The 27,260-nt window shown below is 41.5% G+C and overlaps 1 protein-coding gene across 1 annotated transcript in view; it reads right to left on the bottom strand.

Annotated features, from left to right (window-relative positions):
• OSBPL8 (oxysterol binding protein like 8) overlaps positions 1-25,310 on the bottom strand; it is a 166,558-nt gene extending 141,248 nt beyond the window's left edge. The window contains exon 1 of the mRNA XM_018047580.1: positions 25,210-25,310. The gene's annotated coding sequence lies outside the window, so the exon portion shown is untranslated. The remainder of the gene's footprint in view (positions 1-25,209) is intronic.

A 27,260-nucleotide genomic window follows, 5' to 3' on the forward strand; every position in this document is an offset into this window, starting at 1 on the left:
AGATTAGGATTCTTAGGTATTCATAATTTTGAAATATTTTTACATGTATACATGTAAAAAGGTTTAATAAAAGAGTGCAGGTTTTGCATTTTAATGACATTTAAACTAACGTAAATATTTATTAAGATTTTACATATGTGGCAGAATAATTCCTTTGTATATTTTATACACAGAAAAGTGTTTTTTCAATGCTTTGTATCTGGGACGTGCAAGCTAAGTTGCTTCAGTTGTGTCTGACTCTGTGACCGTATGGACTGTAGCCGGCTAAGCTCCTCTGTCCTCAGGATTCTCCAGGTAGGAACACTGGAGCAGGCTGCCACACCCTCCCCCAGGTGATCGTCCAGGGATCTTCTAGAGACCCAGGGATCGAACCCACGCCTCTTACATCTCCTGCACTGGGAGGCAGTTCTTTACCACGAAGTGCCACCTGGGAAGCCTTCTGTCTAAAGACTTGGCCAAAACAGTAATAATCTGAGCTATTTAGTTGCGAGAATGAGGAACATTCAGAAATGCAGAATGAGATGGCACAATGAGAGACAGAATATTAAAGGACAATAATGCTGACCTTTAACCCGAGTAGCAGCAATGTAGCTCCAGTGAGGCCAGCACAGCTACAGGACTGAATCCACTCAAATCTCTTATGGAGAAAGGACCTTATATAGGGACAGTCAGCTGGAAAACGAGGTTTCACCTGCTTCACCCACCTCAGAGCTATGACCAGTCAGAGGCCGCGGCCCAGAGGCTGAAGAATGACCTCATCTACCTTTGTTTTTTTGGGCCTGTCTGTTACACATCCAAGTAATAACTGAAGTCTCTATGAAGACATAAACAATTATTGATTTATCAGTCACAAATGCTTGTCTCTTTAACATTCATTTTTCATGACAATAGGGTATTATATCATAAAATAGTTTTCAAAGAATTTCCTCTATGTACACTAAAAAAGGAAGCTACTAAAGAAATATAAATTAGAAAAAAGTTTTTAATAATAAGATTAGCAGTAAACCATTAGGCAAGACCCACCACTGTTTTTTCTTTTCACTTTTTATTGAAAGCAGATCTGGGGAGGCTAATACTGCTAAAGATTATTTATTGTTTTTAAAATGAAGATTGTGAAACTTTTAAAATCAAACACCTCCAAAATAATTAAAGGGATGATAAGAAACAGGACAGCAGTCCTTTTATGTATAGCTCCAAGGCTTTATCACTGTAAATAGACTTATTTTATTTAGAGGTGGGAAATTTGCCCATAATGCATACTCAGGTTAAAGCTAGGAAAATTTGAAAATTTAAAGGAATAGGAAAGCCTGTTACCGGAAGCCCTGAGAGCTACTCCTGGGTAAGTGGAGAGGACAAGTCACCCTGAATCTCTTACTCAGAGTGTGAAGCATTAGGCTGACCAAAACGTTTGTTCTGTCTTCCCATAAGATTATGGAAGAACTGAACTTTTTGGCCATCTATGGGGTCGCACAGAGTCGGACACGACTGATGTGACTTAGTAGTAGTAGTAGTAGTGATATATTCGAAGCCAATCATAAAAGAACTATGCAACCCAGCAGCCAGGTTTATAGAAAAAAGAATACATGTGTCAATAAAAACAAACTAAAGCTCGCCCTGGGCAAGCCACAGTTGGAGTCATTCGTTTTCTCAATTATTCTTCTTTATTCTTGTGTCTCTGCCTTAATAAAATGCTATTTGAAAAAAATAGCTAATTGTTTAAAAAGGGTTTAAGCACAAAAATTCAAATATAAAGGCCAGAGAAATTCAAAAGATATAAAAGTGACAAGAAAATATCAGAAAAACATAAGCTTAAGATTAGGAATACGAAGAGTCCCTACAAGTTTAAAGGACAAAGAACACTATGGGTTAAAAAAAGGTTAAAATAATTAAAACCAGAGAAAAATGAAAAGGAAATAGAATGAGCAACTGAAGACACTGAAAGCAGGAAATAAATGTAATATTCACAGTAAGAACAGAGCAACGCTAATTCCAAAGCCAAACCACCTCACTCAGAGACTGCTCTGCCTTCTCAAGCGTTTTGCGAAAATTTTACTTAGCCAGTAATTGCAAAGTGGAAAGCCGAGGAGCAGAAAGCACAGCTCCTGCCTCAGAGCACATCTCCTCTCCTCTGTCGTTGGTCAGTCCGTCAGTTGCGTCCTCCTCCTTGTGACCCCGTGGACTATAGCCCGCCACACTCCTCTGTCCACGGGATCCCAGGCGGAATACTGGAGTGCGTTGCCATTTTCTTATCCAGGGGATCTTCCCGACCCAGGGATTGAACCTCTGACTCCTGCCCGACAGGAGGATTCTTCACCACTGAACCATCTGGGAAGCCCTTAGAGATATTAGAAATCTTCAAATCAATCACTGACCATCTCTAAATTTTACAGATGGGGAAACTAATCATAGAGGGATTAAGTGACTTGCCCAAGATCATGGAGCAAAAGAAACCAGAACCCCACTCTCAAGACTCAGTTTGATGTTCAGAGAGCAAAATACAAATTCAATGGGAAGAATTATTAAGATTCAGCCTTTTATATGTAATATGTTTTGACTGGTGGAAAAAAACTGCAAAACAGAATTATAATCCCAGTTCTGTTTTTTTTTTTTAATTATACATACATGTACATATACAGGGTGGGGGTGGGGGATTAGGGGAAGGAGGGACAAGGGGAAGAATACCTGGAAGAATAATACCAAACTGATAACAAGCAGATTCTTCGGGACATAAAGTGGGGTCTAGTGGCAACAGAAACTAACTGGATGAGCTTCTGTAGCTGTTCAATTTTACAGACAGCATATGTTGATATGTTTTTGCTTTAAAAAACATTAGACAAAAATATGTCACCAAGAAAATGCACCTCCAAATGGCTGAAGTCTGTCTTCACCCCCATCCCCTGCCTCATGCATATGCACACGGGAGCTTGAAAGACGTTACTCTGCAACTGGGGTTGACCTTGAAATTCTCTTAATTCGGCTTCACATTAACTGTGGTCCTCCTTAAGAACAGAATAACAGTAACATGTTAGAATAATTCTAACAAGCCAGGGTAATTAAAGAAATTGAAAGTTTGAATTATAAAACACATTTAAAGAATTTTCCTTTATACCTGGAACTAACACAACACTAAATCAACTGTACTTCATTTATTTAATTTTTTAATTTTAATTTTTCTTTAGATACCTAATAGTAATAGAAGATGAATTAATACATTTGTAATGAATAAGAGTATTTGTAACTTAAAAATTACTTCCATATAAATACACACTAAATTGGTTTCAATCATGTTTAAAAAAACCTTCTTGGTAGATTAAACATCCGCCCCACAACTTCCCTCCCATAAGTTTACTATTACACTATGGCATTCCTTGCAAAATGGTAAAGACAATGATAAACTTGAGCTTAGTCCTCTATGTAAATTATGAATTTCAAAATCAATAGGTCCAAACACTGAGATTTTATTAATATGATATAGTTCTCGATAGAACCATATGCTGGTTAGTTGCCCATCAAGGTTATCTACTTTTCCCATATTTTGGAATTTTAAATATCTCACCAAATAAGTAATAAAGAATAAAGAATAAATAAATTATATTTTCTTCACGCCTTCCTCCATTTCCTTCTGAACCCACTGAAATCTGGTGCCTACTATAATCCCACCACAGTTATTCACACAAAGACCCTTCATTGCCAAGTTTACTGCTTCCTTTGCCATGCCCTTCCAAAGATGCTCCTGGTTGTCTAGTCCCTCTAACCAATTCTCTTCTAATTCTTTCGCTAGCTCTCTTCACTCTGTTACAGGTCTTGTAAACTAAAGGACCTCAGTGTTTCATTCTATTAGAACCTCTTCTCTTGTTTTCAAATACCCTCTTCATGCAGCTACTCCATATTCTCATCACCAACTTAGAGCTTTATCCTATACCAAAATCATGTATCTAGTGACCTGCGGCAGAGGTTCGAAAACTTTAGGAAGCATCACAATCACCGGCAATGCTTGTTCAAAATCACATTTCTAAGCTCCACTCCCAAAGCTTCTGATTCAACAGGTCTCAGAAAGAACCCGAGAACCCGCACTTCTGATAAGCTCTCGGGTGACACACCTTGAGACCCACTGGCCTACAGGATTCTCCCTTGGATAAGCCATAGGGACCTTAACTTCAACACAACCTAATGAGTCTCCCAGCATCTACCCTGGTCGCTTCAAACCAGCTTACACAGCACCCAGAGTGGTTATGCTAAACTCGATCATTTCACGATCCCTTTGTTTAAACTATTCTAATGGACCTTGAGACAAAAATCAAGGTCCTTAACAAGATCTCTCAAGTCTTGCATGACCTGGCCCTTGCCTACTGAGCCAGATCACTGCCACTCTCATAATTTTTTTCTTTTACACACAGCGGACTCTCAGTTCTAGCAAAAGCCAAGTTCCTTGCTGTTCCAGGATATTTAAACAAGATGTTCTGCCAGAAATATTCTTCTTTTCCCTCTCAGCTTAAGTCACCTTCCTTGGCTCCCCTCCCCAGCCAGGTCAGCAAAACCTTCTATCACCCTCTTATTTCCTCCTCTTAGAGCTGTCCACAGTGGTGACTACACAGCGAATTGCACAATTAGTAGTTTACAGTCTGTTCCTCATCCTCCCCACACACACAAAGAGGTCACATGTCATTCTGCTGCTGCTGCTAAGTCACTTCAGTCGTGTCCGACTCTGTGTGACCCCAGAGACAGCAGCCCACATGGCTCCTCCGTCCCTGGGATTCTCCAGGCAAGAACACTGGAGTGGGTTGCCATTTCCTTCTCCAATGCATGAAAGTGAAAAGTGAAAGTGAAGTCGCTCAGTCATGTCCGACTCTGTGCAACCCCATGGACTGCAGCCCACCAGGCTCCTCCGTCCATGGGATTTTCCAGGCAAGAGTACTGGAGTGGGGTGCCATTGCCTTCGCCACACGTCTGTCTAGTTCCCACTAAATTTTCAGTCCTGTGCATAATTAAAGTCAAAGTATTGGTCGCTCAGCTGTATCCAACTCTTTGCGACCTCATGGACTGTAGCCTGCCAGGCTCCTCTGTCCGTCGGATTCTGCAAGCAAGCATGCTAGAGTGGATTGCCATTCCCTTCTCCAGGGGATCTTCCCCACCCAGGGAGTGAACACGGGTCTCCTACATTACAAGCAGATTCTTTATGGCCTGAGCCACCAGGGAATGACTTACACTCAAATACCTGTTGAATTAAAGGTCTGGTAACATTCAACTATTCTGAAACCTCAAAAGGAAAAGTATTACGAAAAAGGGACTAGAGGCATTCTTTAGTACCCCTTAATAATCACAAATGAGGAAGCTTCATTAAACTCTATCCTTTGGGATTTTAAATTAAAAAAAATAATGCTTGAAAAGATAAAATGAAATCTTCCTGTCACAAGTTCTTCTGCAACAAGATATATAGGTATAGTACTGCTTAGTATCTGTACCAATGGAGTACGGCACTGATATCCAAAAGCCATTCAGTAATATATGTTCATCATGTCTCCCAGTATAATTTTTGCAGAAAAGTTATTTTATGTGTAGACCTACATTAAAGAGTATACTCAGGCTTAGCAGCAGAAGCACTTTTAGTTCAAACTAGGAAATGGGAGAAGGTAGCTGACTGGAATTAAACCTAGATACAGATAACCACAAATTATATAATAAATATGAATGTAACTGAGAATTATATTATTATGCAAACAAATGTTATATGGATTCTGATCTCCTTTAAAATGGAAAGACTACCACCTGCCTGCCATGTATAATTCATTCACCAACTCTGAAGCACATGCTAAATCAGCATAGCAATAGCCTAAGTCACAGAGAACAAGTATAACTATTTCAAGATGTAACTTCAACTAATTTAGCAAAATTCACATCCAAATAAAGGTTATCTCCATAAGAGTAGTCCTTTTTAGACTATTGCAACTTGCCATCACACAGAACAATTCTAGAACTCCTCCCTTCTAATCACTTTCTCAGCTACCTGTATAAATGACACAAGAATAACAGGCTTCATCCTTTTGGTTACTGACTATTTTTAACTAAAAATGGCATTTCTCATTTTGTTCCCTAGTTTTGTGTATGAGACTCAGTTTAGAATGACTTCGCATTTTTTCCAAATATCAAATTCATTCTCAACAGATGTCATTTGCCATCAAAGGATATACGTAAAAGAATGAGGTTGAAAAAAAAAAAAGAATGAGGTTGAAGTCACTAAAGAAATGTCTAAAGGATAGTTTCAAAAGTGTTTTCGAAAAACAGTGACATTACTGAAATCAATTCAAAATAACTCTGAACACATCAATCATCTCTTAGACATGTAAGTTTTAATATGGTTATCTAAAAGCTGGTCACACATTGCTACTCCAGGCACAAGTCAGACAGGCCTGATCCCTGACTTCTGGTTTCCCGGAATAACACATGATATCATGCAGAAGCACATTTACTATAAAGTACAGATTAAGAAATGCAACAAATTTTTAAGAATAAAATCTAGTGGTCTACTCCAACAACATGGCTTGGAAAGGCAGCACTGTATTCTGAAAAAAACACAGCTATAGAATGAGATAGGCTAAGTTCAACTTTTTGCTTGGCCTCTTGGCAGCTACGTGACTCATCATGTTACTTGACTGAACACAGAGTCAGTACAACATCAATAATTCTATCTGTAAAATGGGAATAAAACCATCTATTTCAGAGCTATTGTAATGACTATATTTCATGATGCCCCCTAGCATCATCAAGGAATTCTCAAAAGAACCTAAGAGGCTATCTATTCCAACTCTCCATTTTCCTAAGACCCACAGAGTCTAAGTGCTTTGCCAAAGTCACAAAGTTACTTAGCAGGAAAGACAATACTTCTGGCAGGTTTTTTATTTTCGCAGTGCATCTGTTTACTAAATCAGTTGGTGTTTGTAATGCTAGGTTGCAGAAGGCTGTGACACAGGGTCTCAAAGAGGGTTTCTGATAGAGTAATAAACTGAGGCCTCTTAAGGACAGTATTTGGAAATATGTCACTAGCCATCTATTAATAATTTAGCCCAATATATTAAATGTCTCCCTTGGATTTTAAGTCTTTATTTTTAAACTGAGATATTTTTAAAATACAGCTAAAACTACCTCATTCTATGTGAATTTGCTGTTTTCTAAAAGGTTCTTTTCTAAGGAAAATATGAACCTTGTTTTAAATCATGATACTAGAAAAAAGTGTATGTATTTCTCATTAATTATGGTAACTGGCTATAATAAACCAACGGACTTGCACCAGTTTCCTACAAGTAAATTCATATCCATGCTTAAAGGTGGGCGTTCTTCACTAATGATCAAGTTTGAAATGCAAGACTAAAGTTAATTCAGAATAACCTCAAGGAATTTTATTACTGATTTTATTATTCAGTCCCCAAAACAATTTCTTCATAATTTGATACAGCTAAGAATGGTTTTCTACCTTGGGCATGAAAGAAAAATGAGTGTCTGAGTGCCTAACTCTGGCCTAGATGTTTCTGGGTTTTGAATTCAAGGTATAAATTACCACAACCAAAGTACTCATCATCTTTAATTTATCATGTAAGGTAACCAAGATACATAATTACACTTCCACATGCCAATTCAAAAAGGATCTATGAGAATTAACATAATTTTTAATACTTCAATTAAAAATGACTATTGAAAAAGACAACATATGTAAATAACTCATACTGAAAGACTTCATAAAAGAAAACTGGTCAATATGATGACAATGAAAAAAATTCTTAGAGAATACCAAAAAAACCCATAATTTTCTGAATTTAATTAAAATCAATTTGTGTCACAGCCACAAAAATGTATCACTGATTAATTGGAACTTACAAACTTGAAGAGGCTAATTACTACTACTATAAATTAAGTAGAAGCCACCAAAAAAAACCCAAGTAAGATTCTGCTAGTCAAAACACTAATCATGTTAAGCAATCAAACGCTCAATTGAGTCTATCTGCACACAGGAATTCTTCCTCAGTACTGACAGAGCATTATTTTTAAATTCTTACACCCTAATCAGAAATTCTTGACAAAACAAAGATAATAAACCTACAATTCCTCAAACTGAAAAAGAAGGTACTATCCATATAATGCTAAAGATTCTATTTTAAAACTTTAGGAACAGTGAGAAGTACCACCAAAACTATACACATAATAGAAGCAATAAAATATACCATAATGAGCCAGACAGGAAGGATAGTGATTATAACAAGTATCTAAAAAGGAAAATGTTTAGAATACCCGAAAAAGGTAGACCAGGAGACATATAACCATGATCTAATCAAACATCTGGATTCTAAAACCAAGGGTTTCACAGAATATAGAGAAAGTTCACAAAATAATCAGTGAATAAATATCAACTGCATTAGGGAATATTTACGACTTTGATATCCCCCAGAGCAGGCAAATAAAGAAACTACACAAGAGCCGATTTCTTTTCTAAGCTACTTTAAATTTCAAATAAGCATGTACTGTGTAGGTTCCACAGGATCTTACATAATCAGGCCAAATCTAGGCGTTTAAGCCTTCCAAATCACAACCCTTCTGACAGGATTTCAATTTCAAAGTAGTCAGCATTTAAAAAATCTGGATTAAATAAACTTCTGATTGCAAGAGCATTATAACTCCAATCATAAAAAAGACATCTCAGCACTCAAAACCCTAGCTGGAAAAGAAGGAATGACAAGGTCTCAGGAGAGAAGGACCAAACAAACGTTCAGAGAACTGCAGCGATACCACGGAAGACGGGGAACAGAGACATGTAGATGTACTTGCTCACCATAAAGTGACAGTGAAATGAAGTCGCTCAGTCGTGTCCGACTCTTTGCGACCCGTGGACTGTAGCCCACCAAGCTCCTCCATCCATGGGATTCTCCAGGCAAGAATACTGGAGTGGGGTGCCATTTCCTTCTCCAGGGGATCTTCCCAACCCAGGGATCGAACCCAGGTCTCCAATATTGCAGGCAGACACTTTAACCTCTGCACCAGCAGGGAAGCCCTTTTTTTGCTCGCCATAAACTATAATCAATCAATTTCTCTAAAGCTTTGAGAATGGAGACTGGAAAATAAAAACCAGAATAAAGTATACAGGGTTTAAACAACGCTGGGAAGTTTTTCTGAGTGTAAAATAAAAGAAGGAGATGAAAATTATGGCATTAGTGAACCACCTAGGCAATCTAAGCTCAACATTTAAAGTACCAAAAATAATTAGGAAGAAGAGAAAGAAAGGTAATAGAGAAAAATATCAGTAACTAAGGAACCAAAGCAGATATCACAGTTAAGGCGGAGAAGTAAATGAAAAAGAGTAACACCTCATCTGCCTTGACACAGCTGAGAAACAGAAAGTATATAATGAATAATCACAATTGGACAGGAGTCACGGGCTTACAGGTGACACACCATTCTCTCGAGAAAAGATGCTGTTTTACACACAATTCTAAATGGTCTCATTCAGCTTTCCAGGGACAAAGTGGAAGTGGCAAAAGAATCGTAATGACATGTCCAGGCTGGGGCAGATGGCAAGAGGAGAGGGAACAGAGAAACGAAGCAGCAAACAAGAGCTCAAAAAGCACCCAAAGGTCAGGACCAGCCGGCAGAAAGATGCAAACATCTCTACACATCAAGTGAAGAAACACCAACGTACATCAACACAGTATCATGATCACAGCTTTTATGAATAAACAACAACAAAGAAAGATAGGAAAGGTCTCCAACAAAAGATGATGGACTAAATATAAATTTTCCCTCCAGTTATTCCAGATATCCCATGGACATAAAAACAGTTCATACAGAAAAAGAATAATAAGAGCAAAGAAAATAACGGCAGAGATGGGGCACTACCGGGGCCAGGAAATGGGAGGGCATACTACTAGGCGCAAGATGGGCTCGAGGATGTACTGTGCAACGCAGGGGATGCAGCCAATGTTTCGTAATAACTGTAAATCGAGAGGAACCGCTAAATTATAATAAAATTAAAAATAATACACACACCAGAAGTGGAGATGAGTGGTACAGAGAGAAAAGTCAACAAGCTTATGAAAGACGAAAATAGGTATGAAATTGCTTGATATAACAAGCAGAGAAAGCCACAGACTCATTCTATCCTATAAGAGGGATAGAAAAGGGCGAGAACCAATATATCTGACAGAATCCCAGAGAAGCATTATTGCAAAGTAAATAGTTCAGCAAAGGGTGGGAATAAATAGTGGGGCTAAAAATAGGAGAATTATATATTACCTGACTGACTGTTTAAGGGACAGCTCCTTTCCCAACACTCATCTCCAAGCAGCACCTAAACTGGCATTTACTCCCTGGCAAAATGACAGCTGGCCTTTCTCTAAAGAAAGTGAATACCTGTCTAGGGGATGCTGGCACAGATAATAAAGTGCTTCTAACCTGTATACTGTCATCATCGGAGAAGGCAATGGCACCCCACTCCAGTACTCTTGCCTGGAAAATCCCATGGGTGGAGGAGCCTGGTGGGCTGCAGTCCAAGGGGTCGCTAAGAGTCGGACACGACTGAGCAACTTCACTTTCACTTTTCACTTTCATGCACTGGAGAAGGAAATGGCAACCCACTCCAGTGTTCTTGCCTGGAGAATCCCAGGGACAGAGGAGCCTGGTGGGCTGCCGTCTATGGGTCGCACAGAGTCGGACATGACTGACGCAACTTAGCAGCAGCAGCAACAGAGTACATCATAATTTATATGCAGAGAAATGCTGGACTGGATGAAGCAGAAGCTGGAATCAAGATTGCTGGGAAAAATATCAATTACCCCAGATATGCAGAAGACACCAACTTTATGCCAGAAAGCAAAGAGGAACTGAAGAGCCTCCTGATGAAGGTGAAAGAGAAGAGTGAAAAGTCTGGCTTAAAATTCAAAATTAAAAATACTAAGATCATGGAATCAGGTCCCATCACTTCATGGCAAATAGATGTGGAAACAATGGAAACAGTGAGAGATTTTATTTTCTTGGGCTCCAAAATCACTGCAGATGATGACTGGAACCATGAAATTAAAAGATACTCACTCCTTGGAAGAAAAGCTATGACAAACCTAGACAGTGTACTGAAAAGCAGGTCCATCTAGTCAAAGCTATGGTTTTTCCAGTGGCCATGTATGGATGTGAGAGTTGGACCATAAAGAAGGCTGAGGACCAAAGAATTGATGCTTTTGAACTGTGGTGTTGGAGAAGACTCTCTTGAGAGTCCCTTGGACTTCAAAGATATCAAACTAATCAATCCCAAAGGAAATCAATCCTGAGTATTCATTGGAGGGACTGATGCTGAGATTGAAGCTCCAATATTTTGGCCATCTGATGCAAAGAGCCAACTCACTGGAAAAGACCCTGATGCTGGGAAAGACTGACGGCAGGAGGAGAAGGGGACGACAGAGAATGAGATGGTTGGACGGCATCACTGACTCAATGGACATAAGTTTGAGCAAGCTCCAGGAGATGGTGAAGGACAGAGAAGCCTGGGGTGCTGCAGTCCATGGGGTTGCAAGGAGTCAGACACGACTGAACGACTGAACAACAACAACCTGGAATTCTGAGGGCCTGGCTCCCCTCCCTCTTAACACAACACTTGCCAATAGATAGACCCCACTCAATAATGTCCTGTCCATCAAGTGCCGTGCCTAGAATTCCTATTCAAAGGAAAAAACCTAATACTGAAAATAGTCCAAGGAACAGAGTGGGAGGGGAATATCCAGACCAGGAAGCTGGTCCTTCTTTCTGAAACATTATTCAGAGTCAACTAAGCATCACCAGGCATATAAGGAAAACTGCTGCTGCTGCTGCTGCTAAGTCACTTCAGTCGTGTCCAACTCTGTGTGACCCCATAGACGGCAGCCCACCAGGCTCCTCCGTCCCTGGGATTCTCCCAGCAAGAACTAAGCAAGAAAAACAGATTATAAAAACAAACATAAAAGCTGACAGGAGAAGGAAATATTTGAGGAAACACAAAATGTCTTTTAAAAATATGTTACTTTGCATATTCTGAGACTAAAGAGAGCAGTAAAACAAGAAAAAAGAAAAAAGAATGGCAGAAAAAGAGAGCAAGAAAATTCACAGATTACCCTCTCCTCAAAAAATCAGCCCAATAAACCAGGGGGAAAAAAGTCACCTGAACACAGAGCTAAGAAAATCACAAAATGTGAAAGCGAAAATAAGAGGAGGGTCAGTCCAAGCAAGAAAACACCTGCCTACTGCGGAACAAACAAGAAAACGAAGAGAAGAAAATATTAAAGGCAGGAGAGGATTTCTGAGAGTTGAGCAATCTGATTCAGATTCATATACGGGGAACTGAGTGCCTATAACAAATATAACCAAAACAAAAACATGCACTCCTCATTCTGAGTCTGCAGCAAAAAGATGAAATAGAGAATATCCTCAAAGTTTTCAGTCAGAATAAAGAACAAATCACCTTAAAAGGATAGGGAATTAGATGGCATCTGACTTTGAACCAAGTGCTGGAAGACAACCAAGCACTGCTTTTCAAAGTTTCAAAGGAAAGTCATTTGCAACCTACAATATTGTACCAGAGTCAGTTCCGTAGCCCAGTCGTGTCAGACTCTTTGTGACCCCATGGATTGAAGCACGCCAGGCCTCCCTGTCCACCACCAACTCCCAGAGCTTGCTCAAACTCATGTCCATTGAGTCGGTGATGCCATCCAACCATCTCATCCTCTGTCGTCCCCTTCTCCTCTTGCCTTCAATCTTTCCCAGCATCAGGGTCTTTTTCAATGAGTCAATTCTTCGCATCAGGTGGCCAAAGTATTAAAGCTTCAGCTTCAGCATCGGTCCTTCCAATGAATATTCAGGACTGACTTCCTTTAGGATTGTACCTGAACTATCAGTTAAATATGAAAACAGAATGAAGACATTTTTATACATAGAATGAGTCAGAAAATCTGCCTCTCAAACATACTTTTTTGGAAGTTAGTTGAGGATGTACTCCAGAAAAATATCAAGTAAGTTTAGTAAAAAAGGAACATCTATAATAGAATGGATGCCTTTTAAGAGGCCAGTGAAAGGAAGTTCCAAAAAGAGACCTAAAAGGCAACTAGTTCAAACTGAAGCTGAATTACAGGCAAGGACACATAAATAGGGTCACAATACAACAGGTAGTATACTGTAGAGTTGGTGGGAGGAGAGGGTGGAGACTATGATAGAAGAATTCAACACCCAAAAAAGAGGCAATTAAAAACATCAAGAAAATAGGATGTCATGTCCACTGTTTTTAATTCAATAGCTAGGTTGTAAACACCTGGTAAAGTAAAATCCACAGGACCATAATGGTATCAAGATATTCTTCTTCAAGTGGTCTAAGGGCTGCTTAATACAATCTGTAGGAAAGAAGTCATCATCTGAGCATTCTGCCTGGCCTAGCAGTACATATTATTTACATAGTCTTAGCATCAAAACTATATACTGGTTTTTGTCATTTAGAGATGGACATAGGGACATGACAGCTAGGGTTGGGAGGATGAGGAAAATGTGTTTACCTAGGCAATAGCAACCATAGCTACCAGCCTAGAAAGAAGAGAAAGGAAGAAAGAAAAAGTGGAAAATCCAGACAATGTCTAAGCTGATAAATTAGTGTTAAGTGTAGATTCAACAGAAACTATTTTATAAAAACAACATAGCTTCCCCTGTTGCATATCCATAAACAAATCTCCCCCATGAACTCCACCCATCTCCAAAGGGGAGAAAAATCCCTCTAATTAAAGGTAAGCTCCGTCTAGCCAAGACTATGGTTTTTCCAGGGGTCATGTATGGATGTGAGAGTTGGACTATGAAGAAAGCTGAGCGCCGAAGAATTGATGCTTTGAACTGTGGTGTTGGAGAAGACTCTTGAGAGTCCCTTGGACTGCAAGGAGATCCAACCAGTCCATTCTGAAGGACATCAGGCCTGGGTGTTCTTTGGAAGGAATGATGCTAAAGCTGAAACTGCAGTACCTTGGCCACCTCATGTGAAGAGTTGACTCATTGGAAAAGATTCTGATGCTGGGAGGGATTGGGGGCAGGAGGAGAAGGGGATGACAGAGGATGAGACGGTTGGATGGCATGACCGGCTCAATGGACGTGAGTCTGAGTGAACTCCGGGAGATGGTGATGGACAGGGAGGCCTGGCGTGCTGCTATTCATGGGGTCACAAAGAGTCGGACACGACTGAGCGACTGAACTGAACTGAACTGAAGCTTGTTTCAATTTAAAATAATTTCTTTCAGGTTAACTCCAGTTTCTGAGGTAGTGGTTCTCCACTGGGAATTTGCCCCCAGGGGACATCTGGCAAGATCTAGAGACACTCTGCCGGTACACTGATGGAGGTTCTACTGGCGTCTAACAGGCAGACGCTATGGATGCTGTTCTACAGTCTGCAATGTACAGGATAGCATCATCCCACAGAGAGTTATCCAGCCCAGTACGTCCACAAAGCCAAGCTGGAGAAACCCTGTTTCACAGGGACTCTTCAGACTGCCATAGAAAGACGTTTACAATTTCTGTGTTCCTTATTCTTATAATGGTATTTGGATGTAGAGGAAAGCTTCTGTGGGCACAGGGAATGTCATAATTGGTCTGAACGTGGACCCATGGACTGTCCTCTGGGTCCTCATCAGCCTTTGAGGTTTGATAGAAGGCGATGGCACCCCACCCCAGTACTCTTGCCTGGAAAATCCCATGGACGGAGGAGCCTGGTGGGCTGCAGTCCATGGGGTCGCTGAGAGTGGGACACGACTGAGCGACTTCACTTTCACTTTTCACTTTCATGCATTGGAGAAGGAAATGGCAACCCACTCCAGTGTTCTTGCCTGGAGAATCCCAGGGACGAGGGAGCCTGGTGGGCTGCTATCTATGAGGTCACACAGAGTCGGACACGACTGAAGCGACTTAGCAGCAGCAGCAGTGAAAATGAGGATGCTGCAACAGCATCCAGGGGGCCTCCTGACTTGGCCCCATCTCAGCTCCTGCTGGTATGGATATTCTTAGGGCCTCAGCTACCTCTTCCAAGCAGCCCGTGCTTAGTGTTAAGGCCACACTAGCTGCTTAACAACCAACCTCAAAATGTCTCGCTACAATTATACAGTTCATCGTTGAGTGCTGCTGTTTGGCGCACAGCTTTCTTCCACATGGTAATCCAGGGGCTTGAGATCTTCCTAATCTCAGGCTCTATCCTGTGCATCTGGCCCTTGGATTGGAAAAGAGAAGGTAGAGAAAGACAGCTGCTTTTCCCCCACCTCCATTCAGAAGTGACAACACATAACTTCCACGCATGTTCCCCTGGTGAAAACCAGTCATCTGGTCCCACCGATATGCAGGGGAGCAGGATGGGGGCAGAGGATGGATGACGAGGAGTGTGTTCCTGGCGAGGCAGCCACTCCCAGTGTTAACTAACCTAAAGCTAGAGCACAAATTCCGGGGAGCACCAAGCTGACCTGGCCACAGCCGCCCTCCCCACAACCTCTAGGATCTAGCTGGTTCTTCCACTCACAACAGTCCCTGCAGGACAGGCGGGCTGGCTCTCACTCTGCTAACTTCTATTTCCTGCACTTGGATTATGTGAGAACTTCCAGATCTCTTTCATACCACGTAAGAAAAACAGGAAACTCCCAGGGTGCATCTCCTGGTCTTGCTCTGCCTGAAGACGGCACTGTCTTCGCCTGCAGCACTCTCATGCCACAGAGGGTCAGGACAAGGCAATAAGCTAGTTACATGGCTGTGGAGGTTCTGAATGAAGCAGTCTGGCTCCAGAGCCCGTTCTAGTCTACCTCTCTAGATTTCTAAAATATTAGGTAGTAAGAAACTCCTTTCATGATCATTAATGAGTATTTATAAAGCATTCACACCTTGCAAAACAGCCCAGGGAACTATTACAAACCCCCCACTATGATGCATAGCACTGTTTTTCTCTGCTTCTGGATTGTTGATCTTAAATGTTATTATAGTCAAAACAATAGGCAAAATCATACAGTAAGCAAAACTCATCCTCAGAGGTGCCTCACCCTACTCTCCACTTTACAGTGTACCTGTGTCTTCACGTCCAAGGAATCCCACCTCCTTATTCTTTTTTTAAAAAATAAGTATTTATTTATTTGGCTGCTCCAGGTCTCAGTTGTGGCATGTGGGATCTTCAGCTGCAGCATGCGAACTCCCAGCTGGGGTATGTGGGATCCAGTTTCCCGATCAGGGATTGAACCTGGGCCCCCTGCACTGGAAGCGAGGAGTCCCAGCCACTGGACCACAGGGAAGTCCCCTCACCTCATTACTCATACAAATTATAACATATTTTGTACCATGAATGAATAACATACAAAAGTGTTACTTCAGCAGGACTATGTCTCCCCAAACCTATTAGGTTTATGCGAAAGTAACTGCAGTTTTGCATTGTTGAACTCTGCTGTTTGACATTGGATATGTTCTCAAATAAATGTGGTTATATCACACACTGTTTTAATGCAAATTTCCCACTTTATGTTTTCTGGCTGATGACTTATTACTTGCTGTTTATATTTATTTTAGACTATAGAAATGATGTTAAACAAAAAGCAAATTCAATCAATTTTTTATCTGAGGTCAAAATGGGTCATAAAGCAGCAGACACAACTCGCAACATCAACAACGTATTTGTCCCAGGAACTGCTAACATACAGTGCAGTGGTTGTTCAAGAAGTTTTGCAAAAGAGAAGAGAGTCTTGAAGATAAGCATAGCGGCTAGTCATCAGAAGTTGACTACAACCAGTTGAGAGTCATCATCGAAACTGACCCTCTCACAACTACACTGCTGCTGCTGCTAAGTCGCTTCAGTCGTGTCCAACTCTGTGCGACCCCACAGACGGCAGCCCACCAGGCTCCCCCATCCCTGAGATTCTCCAGGCAAGAACACTGGAGTGGGTTGCCATTTCCTTCTCCATAACAACTACATTAGAAATCGCCAAAGAACTCAGCATCAACCATCCTAGGGTCATTTGGCATTTGAAGCAAACTAGAAAGGTGAAAAGAGCTCGATAAGTGGGTACCTCGTGAGCTGACCAAAAATTTTAAAAAAATCACTTCTAAGTGTCGTCTTCTCTTATTCTATGCAACAGCAACACACCATTTCTCGACTGGATTGTGACATGCGAAGAAAAGCGGATTGCATAAAACCGGCAATGGCCAGCTGAGTGGTTGGACTGAGAAGCTACAAAGCACTTCCCAAAGTCAAACTTGCACCAAAAAAAAGGTCATGGTTCACTGCTGGCTGGTCTGCTGCCCATCTGATACGGCTTTCTGAATCCCTGCGAAACCACTACATCTGAGAAGCATGCTCAACAAATCAATGAGATGAATCGAAAACTTCAATGCCTGCAGCCCGCATTGGTCAACAGAATGGGCCCAATTCTTCTCCAAGACAAATCCCGATTGCACGTGGCACAATCAATGCTTCAAAAGTTGAATGAATTGGGCTACCAAGTTTTGCCTCTTCTACCATATTCACCTGACTTGTCGCTAAAAGACAATTCTTTGCAGGCAAAATGCTCCCACAACCAGCAGGAGGCAGAAAAACTTTCAAAGTGTTCGTTGAATCCCAAAGCATGGATTTTTATGCTACAGGAATCAGCAAATTTATTTCTCATTGGCAAAAATGTGTTGATTGTAATCATTCCTATTTTGATTAAAAAAGATGTGTTTGAGCCTAATAATAATAATTTAAAATTCATGGTCAGAAATCAGTGACTTTTGTATCAATCAAATACCATACCCTCACCTCATCAAAATGCACATACACATATTTCATAATTTTCACTGGAGTATGAGCCTTCTTTTAAAAAGCTAAGTAATCTGATAAACTCAGTTCAGTTCAGTCAGTTCAGTCAGTTCAGTCGCTCAGTCATGTGCAACTCTTTGTGACCCCATGGACTGCAGCATGCAAGGCTTCCCTGTCCATCACCAACTCCTGGAGCCAGCTCAAACTCATGTCCATCGAGTCAGTGATGCCATCCAACCATCTCATCCTTTGTCATCCCCTTCTCCTCCCACCTTCAATCTTTCCCTGCATCAGGGTCTTTCCCAATAAGTCAGTTCTTCGCATCAGGTGGCCAAAGTATTGAGAGCTTCAGCTTCAGCATCAGTCCTTCCAATGAATATTCAGGACTGATTTCCTTTAGGACTGACTGGTTTGATCTCCTTGCAGTACAAGGGACTCTCAAGAGTCTTCTCACAACAACACAGTTCAAAAGCATCAAGTCTTCACCACTCAGCTTTCATTACGGTCCAACTCTCACATCAATACATGACGACTGGAAAAACCATAGCTTTGACAAGATAACCTTTGTCAGCAAAGTAATGTCTCTGCTTTTTAATATGCTGTCTAGGTTGATCGTAGCTTTTCTTCCAAGGAGCAAGCATCTTTTAATTTCATGGGTGCAGTCAACATCTGCAGTGATTTTGGAGCCCCCCAAAATAAAGTCTGTGTCTACTTCCACTGTTTCCCCATCTATTTGCCATGAAGTGATGGGACTGGATGCCATGATCTTAGTTTTCTAAACGTTAGTTTTAAGCCAGCTTTTCACTCTCCTCTTTCACTTTCAACAAGAGGTTCTTCAGTTCCTCTTCACTTTCTGCCATACGGGTGGTGTCATCTGCATATCTGAGGTTATTGATATTTCTCCCGGCAATCTTGATTCCAGCTTGTGCTTCTTTCAGCCCAGAGTTTCTCATGATGTACTCTGCATATTATTTAAATAAGCAGGGTGACAATATACAGCATTGATGTACTCCTTTCCCAATTTGGAACCAGTCTGTTATTCCATGTCTGGTTCCAACCGTTGCTTCTAGTCCTGCATACAGATTTCTCAGAAGGCATGTCAGGTAGTCTGGTATAAGAATTTTCCACAGTTTGATGTGATCCACACAGTCAAAGGCTTTGGCATAGTCAATAAAGCAGAAGTAAATGTTTTTCTGGAACTCTCTTTGCTTTCTCAATGATCCAACAAATGTTGGCAATTTGATCTCTGGTTCCTCTGCCTTTTCTAAATCCAGCTTCAACATCTGAAAGTTCTCAGTTCACGTATTGCTGAAGCCTGGCCTGGAGAATTTTGAGCATTACTTTACTAGCATGTGAGATGAGTGCAACTGTGCAGTAGTTTGAGCATTCTTTGGCATTGCCTTTCTTTGGGATTGGAATGAAAACTGACCTTTTCCAGTCCTGTGGCCACTGCTGAGTTTTCCAAATTTGCTGGCATATTGAGTGCAGCACTTTCACAGCATCATCTTTTAGGATCTGAAACATCTCAGCTGGAATTCCATCACCTCCGCTAGCTTTGTTTGTAGTGATGCTTCCTAAGGCCCTTGAATTTAGACTCCAGGATGTCTGGCTCTGGTGAGTGATCACACCATCGTGGTCATCTGGGTCGTGAAGATCTATTTTGCATAGTTCTTCTGTGTATTCTTGCCACCTTTTCTTGGTATCTTCTGCTTCTGTTAGGTCCACACTGTCCCTGTCCTTTATTGTGCCCACCTTTGCATGAAATGTTCCCTTGGCATCTCTCAATTTCTTGGAGATCTCTAGTCTTTCCCACTCTGTTGTTTCTCCTGCTAATAGTGGCATCTGGCAGTCAAAAAAGTTATTTTAACAGTGGACATTTCAAAAGGATAGATTTTAATTATATAGATAGATTTGTATGATTAAATATCACTCATAATAACCCACTCACCAATTCTGTGCATTCATTTTACTCTTTAAAAAAAGGATGAATTTTTAAAATTGTAACAAATCACCTTAAAATACAATTCCAGTTTACAGTGCAATTTCCAAATGAGAAAATGGCAACTGAATGAACAATAATGAATTATTTGCTTTACTCCACATAAAATAAAGGAGGTCATTCAAATACACATGAAATGAAGCAAATCGACGTGATCTTATTACAGACTGTATTTTCATCAAATCACGAAGTCAAAATAGACTGAGAAAGATCATGAAGGTCAAGACCTGACACCAGGGGCAACTGCCAATAAACTACACAAGGCAGTATAATGTGAAGGCTAAAAGGTCAGGTTCTGATGTGAAAGGTCAGGTTAAATCTTGAATTCAAATCCTTTTGGCAAGTTCTACCACCTGCTACTTACCCTCCCTGTGACTCAGGGTTAGTTCAAATCCTGGCTCTCCAGCCTACCACTTAATCTCTCAGTGCGTGAGGTTTAAAAAGGGACAAGAAAATAGCCTGATTTGGGGGGAGGGGATCACAGTCAAATACGTATGCAAGTACCGGATATACAGTTAGTACTCGACACATATCAGTTACCGTTATTACGATGACCAACCACTCCTACTAAGACACCTTCAGGAGCTATCGATCTCCCTCTGAATCTATCATGTTTTTAACAACCCTGAATTTAACAGTTTCCTTTTTATTTGAAAAGTCTTCAAGTTCAAAAACTGTTTCCTCTTTTTTTATTTTTCCCCAGTCCTTTGTGAACATGGAAGATGGCAGGTAACTGGCTTATTGTTTGAAGATTCAAGACTCTTTTTGGTCTTTTCATCATACAATTCCCTTTCAAATATTATACAAAGGACAGCCTACTTTATGAATTTTACACTGAAAAGAGTTCACAAAGTATAATGGAATTTTGAGATTCATGAAAGAATGCACAGCGACTAGAGCAAAAGCTTAGATAAGAAATGATGCAGAAGTCTGTAAGACTGCTCACAAAATACCGAATTCTAACCTAAGACACAGCAAAGAGAGGCTCTTCATGGTTCACAGTCACTCAGACCACTGAAAACATACAGATGATTTTTTCAGTAATTTTTTTTGTAATAGCAGGAAAATGTACTTTTTTGTTTGTTTTTCACAACAGTGAATAGACAGATTGCATGACAGGAAAGCACAACTTCTTCAAAAACCAATTCTGTAAAGAAAGCCTAAAGGCTCAGTAACACATATCCCTTAAAGCTTTACAAATTTAAGATGTCTAACGTTCCCTGTGGTTTGTAGCATTAAGAAGTAATACAATTAAGCCTCATTTCCATCAGAAAACTTTATGCTTGACTGAAAGAAAATTAAGTATCTAGAATTCAGATACTGGTAAATTTTAAGGTAACACAATGGGTCAATGCAAAGATAAGTAGATATCAGAGTCTGTGATAAATACATCAAAATATTTTTTAAAGCTCTAATGACAAAGAAATGTTTTAAGTAATTAAACGTTTGATTTCTCCTATCTGTTAGTACTGAAATAGGCTCTTTGGGGCGGGGGGTGGGGGGTGTGTGTCAGGGAGAATGGATACATGTATATGTATAGCTGAGTCCCTTTGCTGTTCACCTGAAACTACCGCAACACTGTTCGTCAATTAAAACCCAATACAAAAGTTTCCAGTTTGGGGGTGGGGAGGGGAAATATTGAAATAGGCACTCTGACATACATTTTGTAATCTCAGTTCCCCAACAACCATGTGAATAAGGATTATTCTCCTCCTTTTACAAATGAGAAAGCTAACGCCCAGTGGTTTACCTAGCTTTCTTATATAAAGTGAAAGTTGCTCAGTAGTGTCTGATTCTTTGCAACCCCACGGACTATACAGTACGTGGAATTCTCCAAAGCAGAATACTGGAGTGGGTAGCTTCTCCCTTCTCCAGGGGATCTTCCCAACCCAGGGATCGAACCCAGGTCTCCTGCATTGTAGGCAGATTCTTGACCAGCTGAGCCACAAGGGAAGCCAGAGAATACTGGAGTGGGTAGCCTATCCCTTCTCCAGGGGATCTTCTAGACCCAAGAATTGAACCCTGGTTTCCTGCACTGCAGGCAGATTCCTTATCAACTGAGCTATCAAGGAAGCCCCTAATTTCTTGCATAAAATGCAGTCAGAAATCCCATCAAGTTTTCCAACCTCCAGATCAATGCTCCTGCTTTCACTCTACCATTGTCACTTCCAAAACTCAAGTACTCTAAATTTCAGCTCTTATAAAGCGTGTCAACACTTTTTATCAAGGAGAGGTAAACAGTTAGAAGGGAAGAAGAAAAATTCATGTTACCAAAAAAGACACTGTTGAAAGTTCCCCAGATGAAATGAGTTGCCTCCCTTCTTCGACACCTACATCATTTTTGTCACCTCCTTCCTTGTATCTAATCTGGATTATATTATCACACACTCCTCTTTGTTTTCTAGTCATATATCTGGAACCACTGGAGAAGGCAATGGCAACCCACTCCAGTCCTCTTGCCTGGAAAATCCTGTGGACGGAGGAGCCTGGTAGGCTTCAGTCCATGGGGTCTCAAAGAGTCAGACACGACTGAGCGACTTCACTTTTACTTTTCACTTTCATGCACTGGAGAAGGAAATGGCAACCCACTCCAGTGTTCTCGCCTGGAGAATCCCAGGGACAGCGGAGCCAGGTGGGCTGCTGTCTCTGGGGTCACACAGAGTCGGACACGACTGACGTGACTTAGCAGCAGCAGCATCTGGAACCACATTTTTTCATTCAATAACTCTTAAGCATTTGGAACTTCAATGGTTCTTGCTATCATGGAGAGTTTACATTGTTTCCAGCTTTAACAACAAAAATTAACAAAGGGTAGAAGAGTATGATGTTTCAGGACAAGAACTCTTTCCTACAAGGTCTCTGAAGAAAGCTCTTTCCTTGCAAACTTGGTAACATTCTTCAGGGAGGAAAAATCCTCTATCAAGTGTTCCAGATGAGACCTTCAATTTCATGCCTTTAAGAGGATATATGAGGGGGTGAGGACCAAGCTGGAAGGAAGGATAGATCTAAAGTCTTTCAGAGGTTTCCAAAAGAAAATATTGACATGAAATCTTTACACACTAGTCCAGATAGCTCTTTCTGTGTTCCAACCACAAGGAAACTCTACTTCAATTTTCCTGCACACAGCCACCTTCACTGATGAAGTACTCAGAGACTTAATTCAAGTTGCATTTATGTATTATTTGTAGGTCATATGCATAAGATAGGACCTTTTTAATTCCTCAATGCTCCAAGATCATTGCAATAAAAGTTTTCATCTTTGGATATTATGATGTAAATATTAAAATACAATACTTCAAGTATTATTAGGATAAAGATTTTCCAAAATAATATTAGAAAACCCTAAGTATCATTTCTTTATTTTGTCATTTCATGCTTCAATTCAAATGATCTGCTCTTGAAGGATTATTTATAAACCAAGTTTAAATGTACTAAGGACACTCATTAGAGAAATTATGCAATTAATTCCTTAAAAAAGAGATGTTTTTATAATGTAAGTTTTGTAAATTCATAACTTTACCACTTTTTTCTTAAAACTAAAGCATAATTCCATTAAACAGTTGTATTATTTGTTTTTTAACTATCTTTTATGGCTTTTTCAACTCAAAAGAAACCTCAACTCTAGATATTACCAAATTTATAGGTACCATAAATGCTTTGTAAGAAACATTGCCTCTAAAAGGTCATAATATTCTAACTGGAAAAAAAATCTGTGAAAAACCTTTTCACAGATCACAATTACAACAAATATTGTGATTCAATAAAAGAGAAATAAACCATGACCATGTTTAATTAAACCGGCCCTTCTAAGCACCTGTGTACAATGTATTGTAGCTCAAACGGTTCACATGGAATTTGAACACAACTTAAGCTCCATAATTAAAGACCTAAAAAGTAGTTCTTATGTTTCATCTATTCCCTTTTCCATTACTTTGAACAGGCATGTTGCAGTCATTCCACACACAGTTACTAATGAAAAAAGAAAAAAAAAGGGGGGGGTAACATATTCTAAATTAGCTGTAATAGAGGACACTCTTCCTTCTCCAACCTGTTTCATAAAGCCAGCATGATCTTAACATTTTCACTGCAAAACAGGTTCAAGCAAGCACAGAAATTCACCCTAGTCTCTCCGCTTGATCAAGTTTAGATAACACTGGACGAGATAGAAGAAGGAAACCTAACAAAGAATTGACAATGTTTGGACTCTTAAGGGAGGCCAAAAAACAAAACAAAACTTTGAAATAATTATTTTTGAAAAGACCTATAGCGGCTCTAAGCTAAGTTTCAGAGAAAGTTAATTTAAAACGAATAACCCTACCATACACAGTGCAATGTAACACTACTTAGAAGTCATTTACATCTTCCAGCATCAGAAAGACAAAAACTTCATTAAATTGTTTAAAGTAAATATGCATATAACATCAGTCGGGTAAATTTCTCCATCTATTTAAGTAGGTGGTCATACAGTAAAGCGTCTGTCTACAATGAGGGAGACCGGGGTTCCATCCCTGGGTCGGGAAGATCCCCTGGAGAAGGATACGGCAATCCACTCCAGTACTATTGCCTGGAAAATCCCATGGACAGAGGAGCCTGGTAGGCTACACTCCATGGGGTCGCAAAGAGTCGGACACGACTGAGCGACTTCACTTTCCTTTCCAAGTTAACCTATTGTTTCAGAAAGTATTTAGACAAAAATAAATTAGGTATGTTCCCCAATCGCAGATGTCTCTCATAAAGAGTGTCGAATGACTTTTGTGAATGGAAAATCTGCATATACTGCTGCTTCGGCTGGGCCGGTCTTGTGTGGATGGCTCAATGAACCAAAGGCAGGCTCTTTGTAAAGCTTCTTGGAACCCGATTCCATTCTCCAGAAAGGGATCAGACACAAACACTAAATTTAAAAGTACAGCAAAGGCTTCGCCTTCCTCCTACGCTACAAGAAGGCCACAGAACTGAGGTTTAGAGGAACAACACCGTGGCGCTCGGCTCTCCCAGGGCGGGCGCGGTCTGCGGTGCGCGCCACAGCCCTCCTCCGGGGCCGTCACAGGAAAACGGGAGCCTCGCCTGAACTGCATCAAGAGACAAAGCGCCACTCTCCCCGGCGCCAGGGCTTCCGGCGAGACCCCTCCGTCCGCCCAAGCAAACTTCGGGCAGGGGCCGACTCTCGGGGCCGATCAAAAGACGGTACCGGCCCCCTGCCCCTGCTGCGGCTTTGTGAGGCTGCAGACGCATTCACCGTGGGCCCCAAAGCACTCCATCCTCTCCAGCCTTTGCAATGTCCCACTCCAAGAGGGGACACAGGGACCAAAGGAAGCCTGCCCGGCGCGGGGTGCCCGCAGTCCCCGCTGGCCCGAGCGCAGAACGCGCGAGGCAGGGGTGCCGCCGCCCGGAGGGTGCGGACAGAGACCCGCGCTACACTCACCGGTGCGGAGCCCCCGGAGAGGCGGGGCGCGGGCGGTCGGTTCCTGTGGGGCCCCGCACGCGTCCAGTCGGACCCCAACTTCTCTCGGCCGCAGTCGCCGGCGGCAGCTGGGGCACGAGCCCAGCCCAAGGGCGCTGCCTCGCGGCCGAGAAGGCAGTGCCCGCTCGGCCCGCGAAGAGGGCGGGAACGCCGGCCCTACGGTCTGCCAGCAGGGGCGGGCCCCCACCTCCCTCTGTCTGCGGGCTACCGGCAGCGGCTACCGCGCCGACGACAGCTATCGCTGCAGCCGCTGGGGCTGCTACCACCGCCGCCCGCCCGGGAACGCGTCGCGGCCTGATGCTGTCATCGGCCGCGCCGCCGCCGCTCTGGGCCTCCGGAGCCGCCAAGCTCCTTCACATTCGAGGACCCGCCCCGCCCCGCCCCCTGTGGTCGGGCTCGGTCACGCCCCCTTCCCGTCACGTGACGACGCGCGGAGGCGGTGACGAAGCGTCTCCAGCTGAGCGGGCGTCGGCCGCGCGGGAGTAACTGTCAACACCTGGTTAGGGCGGCGTCTTATCGCAGCTGAAAGCGCCTCTGGACATCCTGGGGCGGGCTCGGGAGGCGAACCCGCCCGCCCGGCCCGCGCCTGTTGAGGCGAGGCCTTTGGGACCGGTCGTGCAGGGCCCTGCCTAAACTGAGACTGTCCCGTAGAGCTCCCGGGTAGGACTCAGGGTCCCCCCACCTCCCCAGCCTGGGGCTTGCCCAGAGTTTTAGCCAAGCAGAGGGAAACAGAAAGCATCGTGGTGTCTGCCTTGGAAAGCAGTAACTACTTCTTCCTATTTCTAGTAGCACGTCAGTTGTGGCATTTAATGTACTGTTTTCTTCATTAGAGATTTTTATTTTTGAGGAGAGGATGGTGCATTTCTTTCATGCTGAGATGAAAATAGCTTAGCAAAGTTATTTTGGTTCCTAGTCCTGTTCAGGATCCTTCGTGCCAGTTTTACAATGTGTTAGGTTGGTGACTATTTTAAACAGATACACAGAAATTTGACGATTCGTTCCATTTTTTAAATAAAGCCTAATTCTTGATTTTTTTTCAGGTGCATTAATTTTTGGACATAACCTTTTGCCTTCTCTTTTAATCAGAATCCAAGGAACTCGCACCTCAACCCCATAATGAGAGGAAGAGTAAAGTGTCAGTGACCAAAAGACGGTAACAATACAAAAATAAGGGCTATAGAAAAGCAGAAAGATCATAATCAAATTCTTAACGATGAAGGCACATGAAAAGCTTTCACTAATAAGTAAACTCAGTTTGTAACTCATTTTTCCGTCTAACCCAGAACTAAGTTCTTTTCTTACGTGATTACGTTTTCTTAAGAGGTCAAAAAACATTCTGATCGGCTGAATACTTTGAAACGAATAAGCAGAAGAGTTTGGCCTATATAATCCTTATTACTAAAATATTTCATAGAAACTCTAAAAACATCATGGAATTTAAGACTCACCATTATTTCATGTTACCCAAGAAAGAAAAGAAACTTTGCCAATTAAACTGTGCTATGCCACTGATTTTTTAAAGATGCATCTTAAACTCGGAGATGTTAAAATGTGAAAAACAATGAGTCTTAGAATCTATGAGATATTATAATGAAGTGGTGTTCCAATGAGGAAAGGATTCTATAGGTTCTGTTCTGAAGTCTGAGAGATCATAGTTGTGCTTCAGATAAATATGAGGGAAGTTTAGTATTCTGTGAATGACACAATTTCAGCAAAGCTAGTAATTTTGGAGTTTGTGAGCAGATTGAAGCCTGTCTTCTATTTTCTAGAGCAGGGGTTTTTGAACTGACTCAAAAGTCTATTTTACTTTTTAATGATAGGCTAGAATGGAATCTAAAAAGATCACAGTATATATATAACAAGGGCAAGGATTCTGAAACTTTTGTTTCTGTAGTGGAGGAGGGTGCCTATGACCTGTGTTATGATTTAAGCTGTATTTCTTATTCCGAGTTGCAGTCAGATAGATTTCAAACTCTATGGGCTATCCTGGTGGCTCAGCAGTAAGAAATCAG

This window comes from Capra hircus, chromosome 5 (assembly GCF_001704415.2).
Source record: "Capra hircus breed San Clemente chromosome 5, ASM170441v1, whole genome shotgun sequence".
NCBI classification, from domain to species: domain Eukaryota; kingdom Metazoa; phylum Chordata; class Mammalia; order Artiodactyla; family Bovidae; genus Capra; species Capra hircus.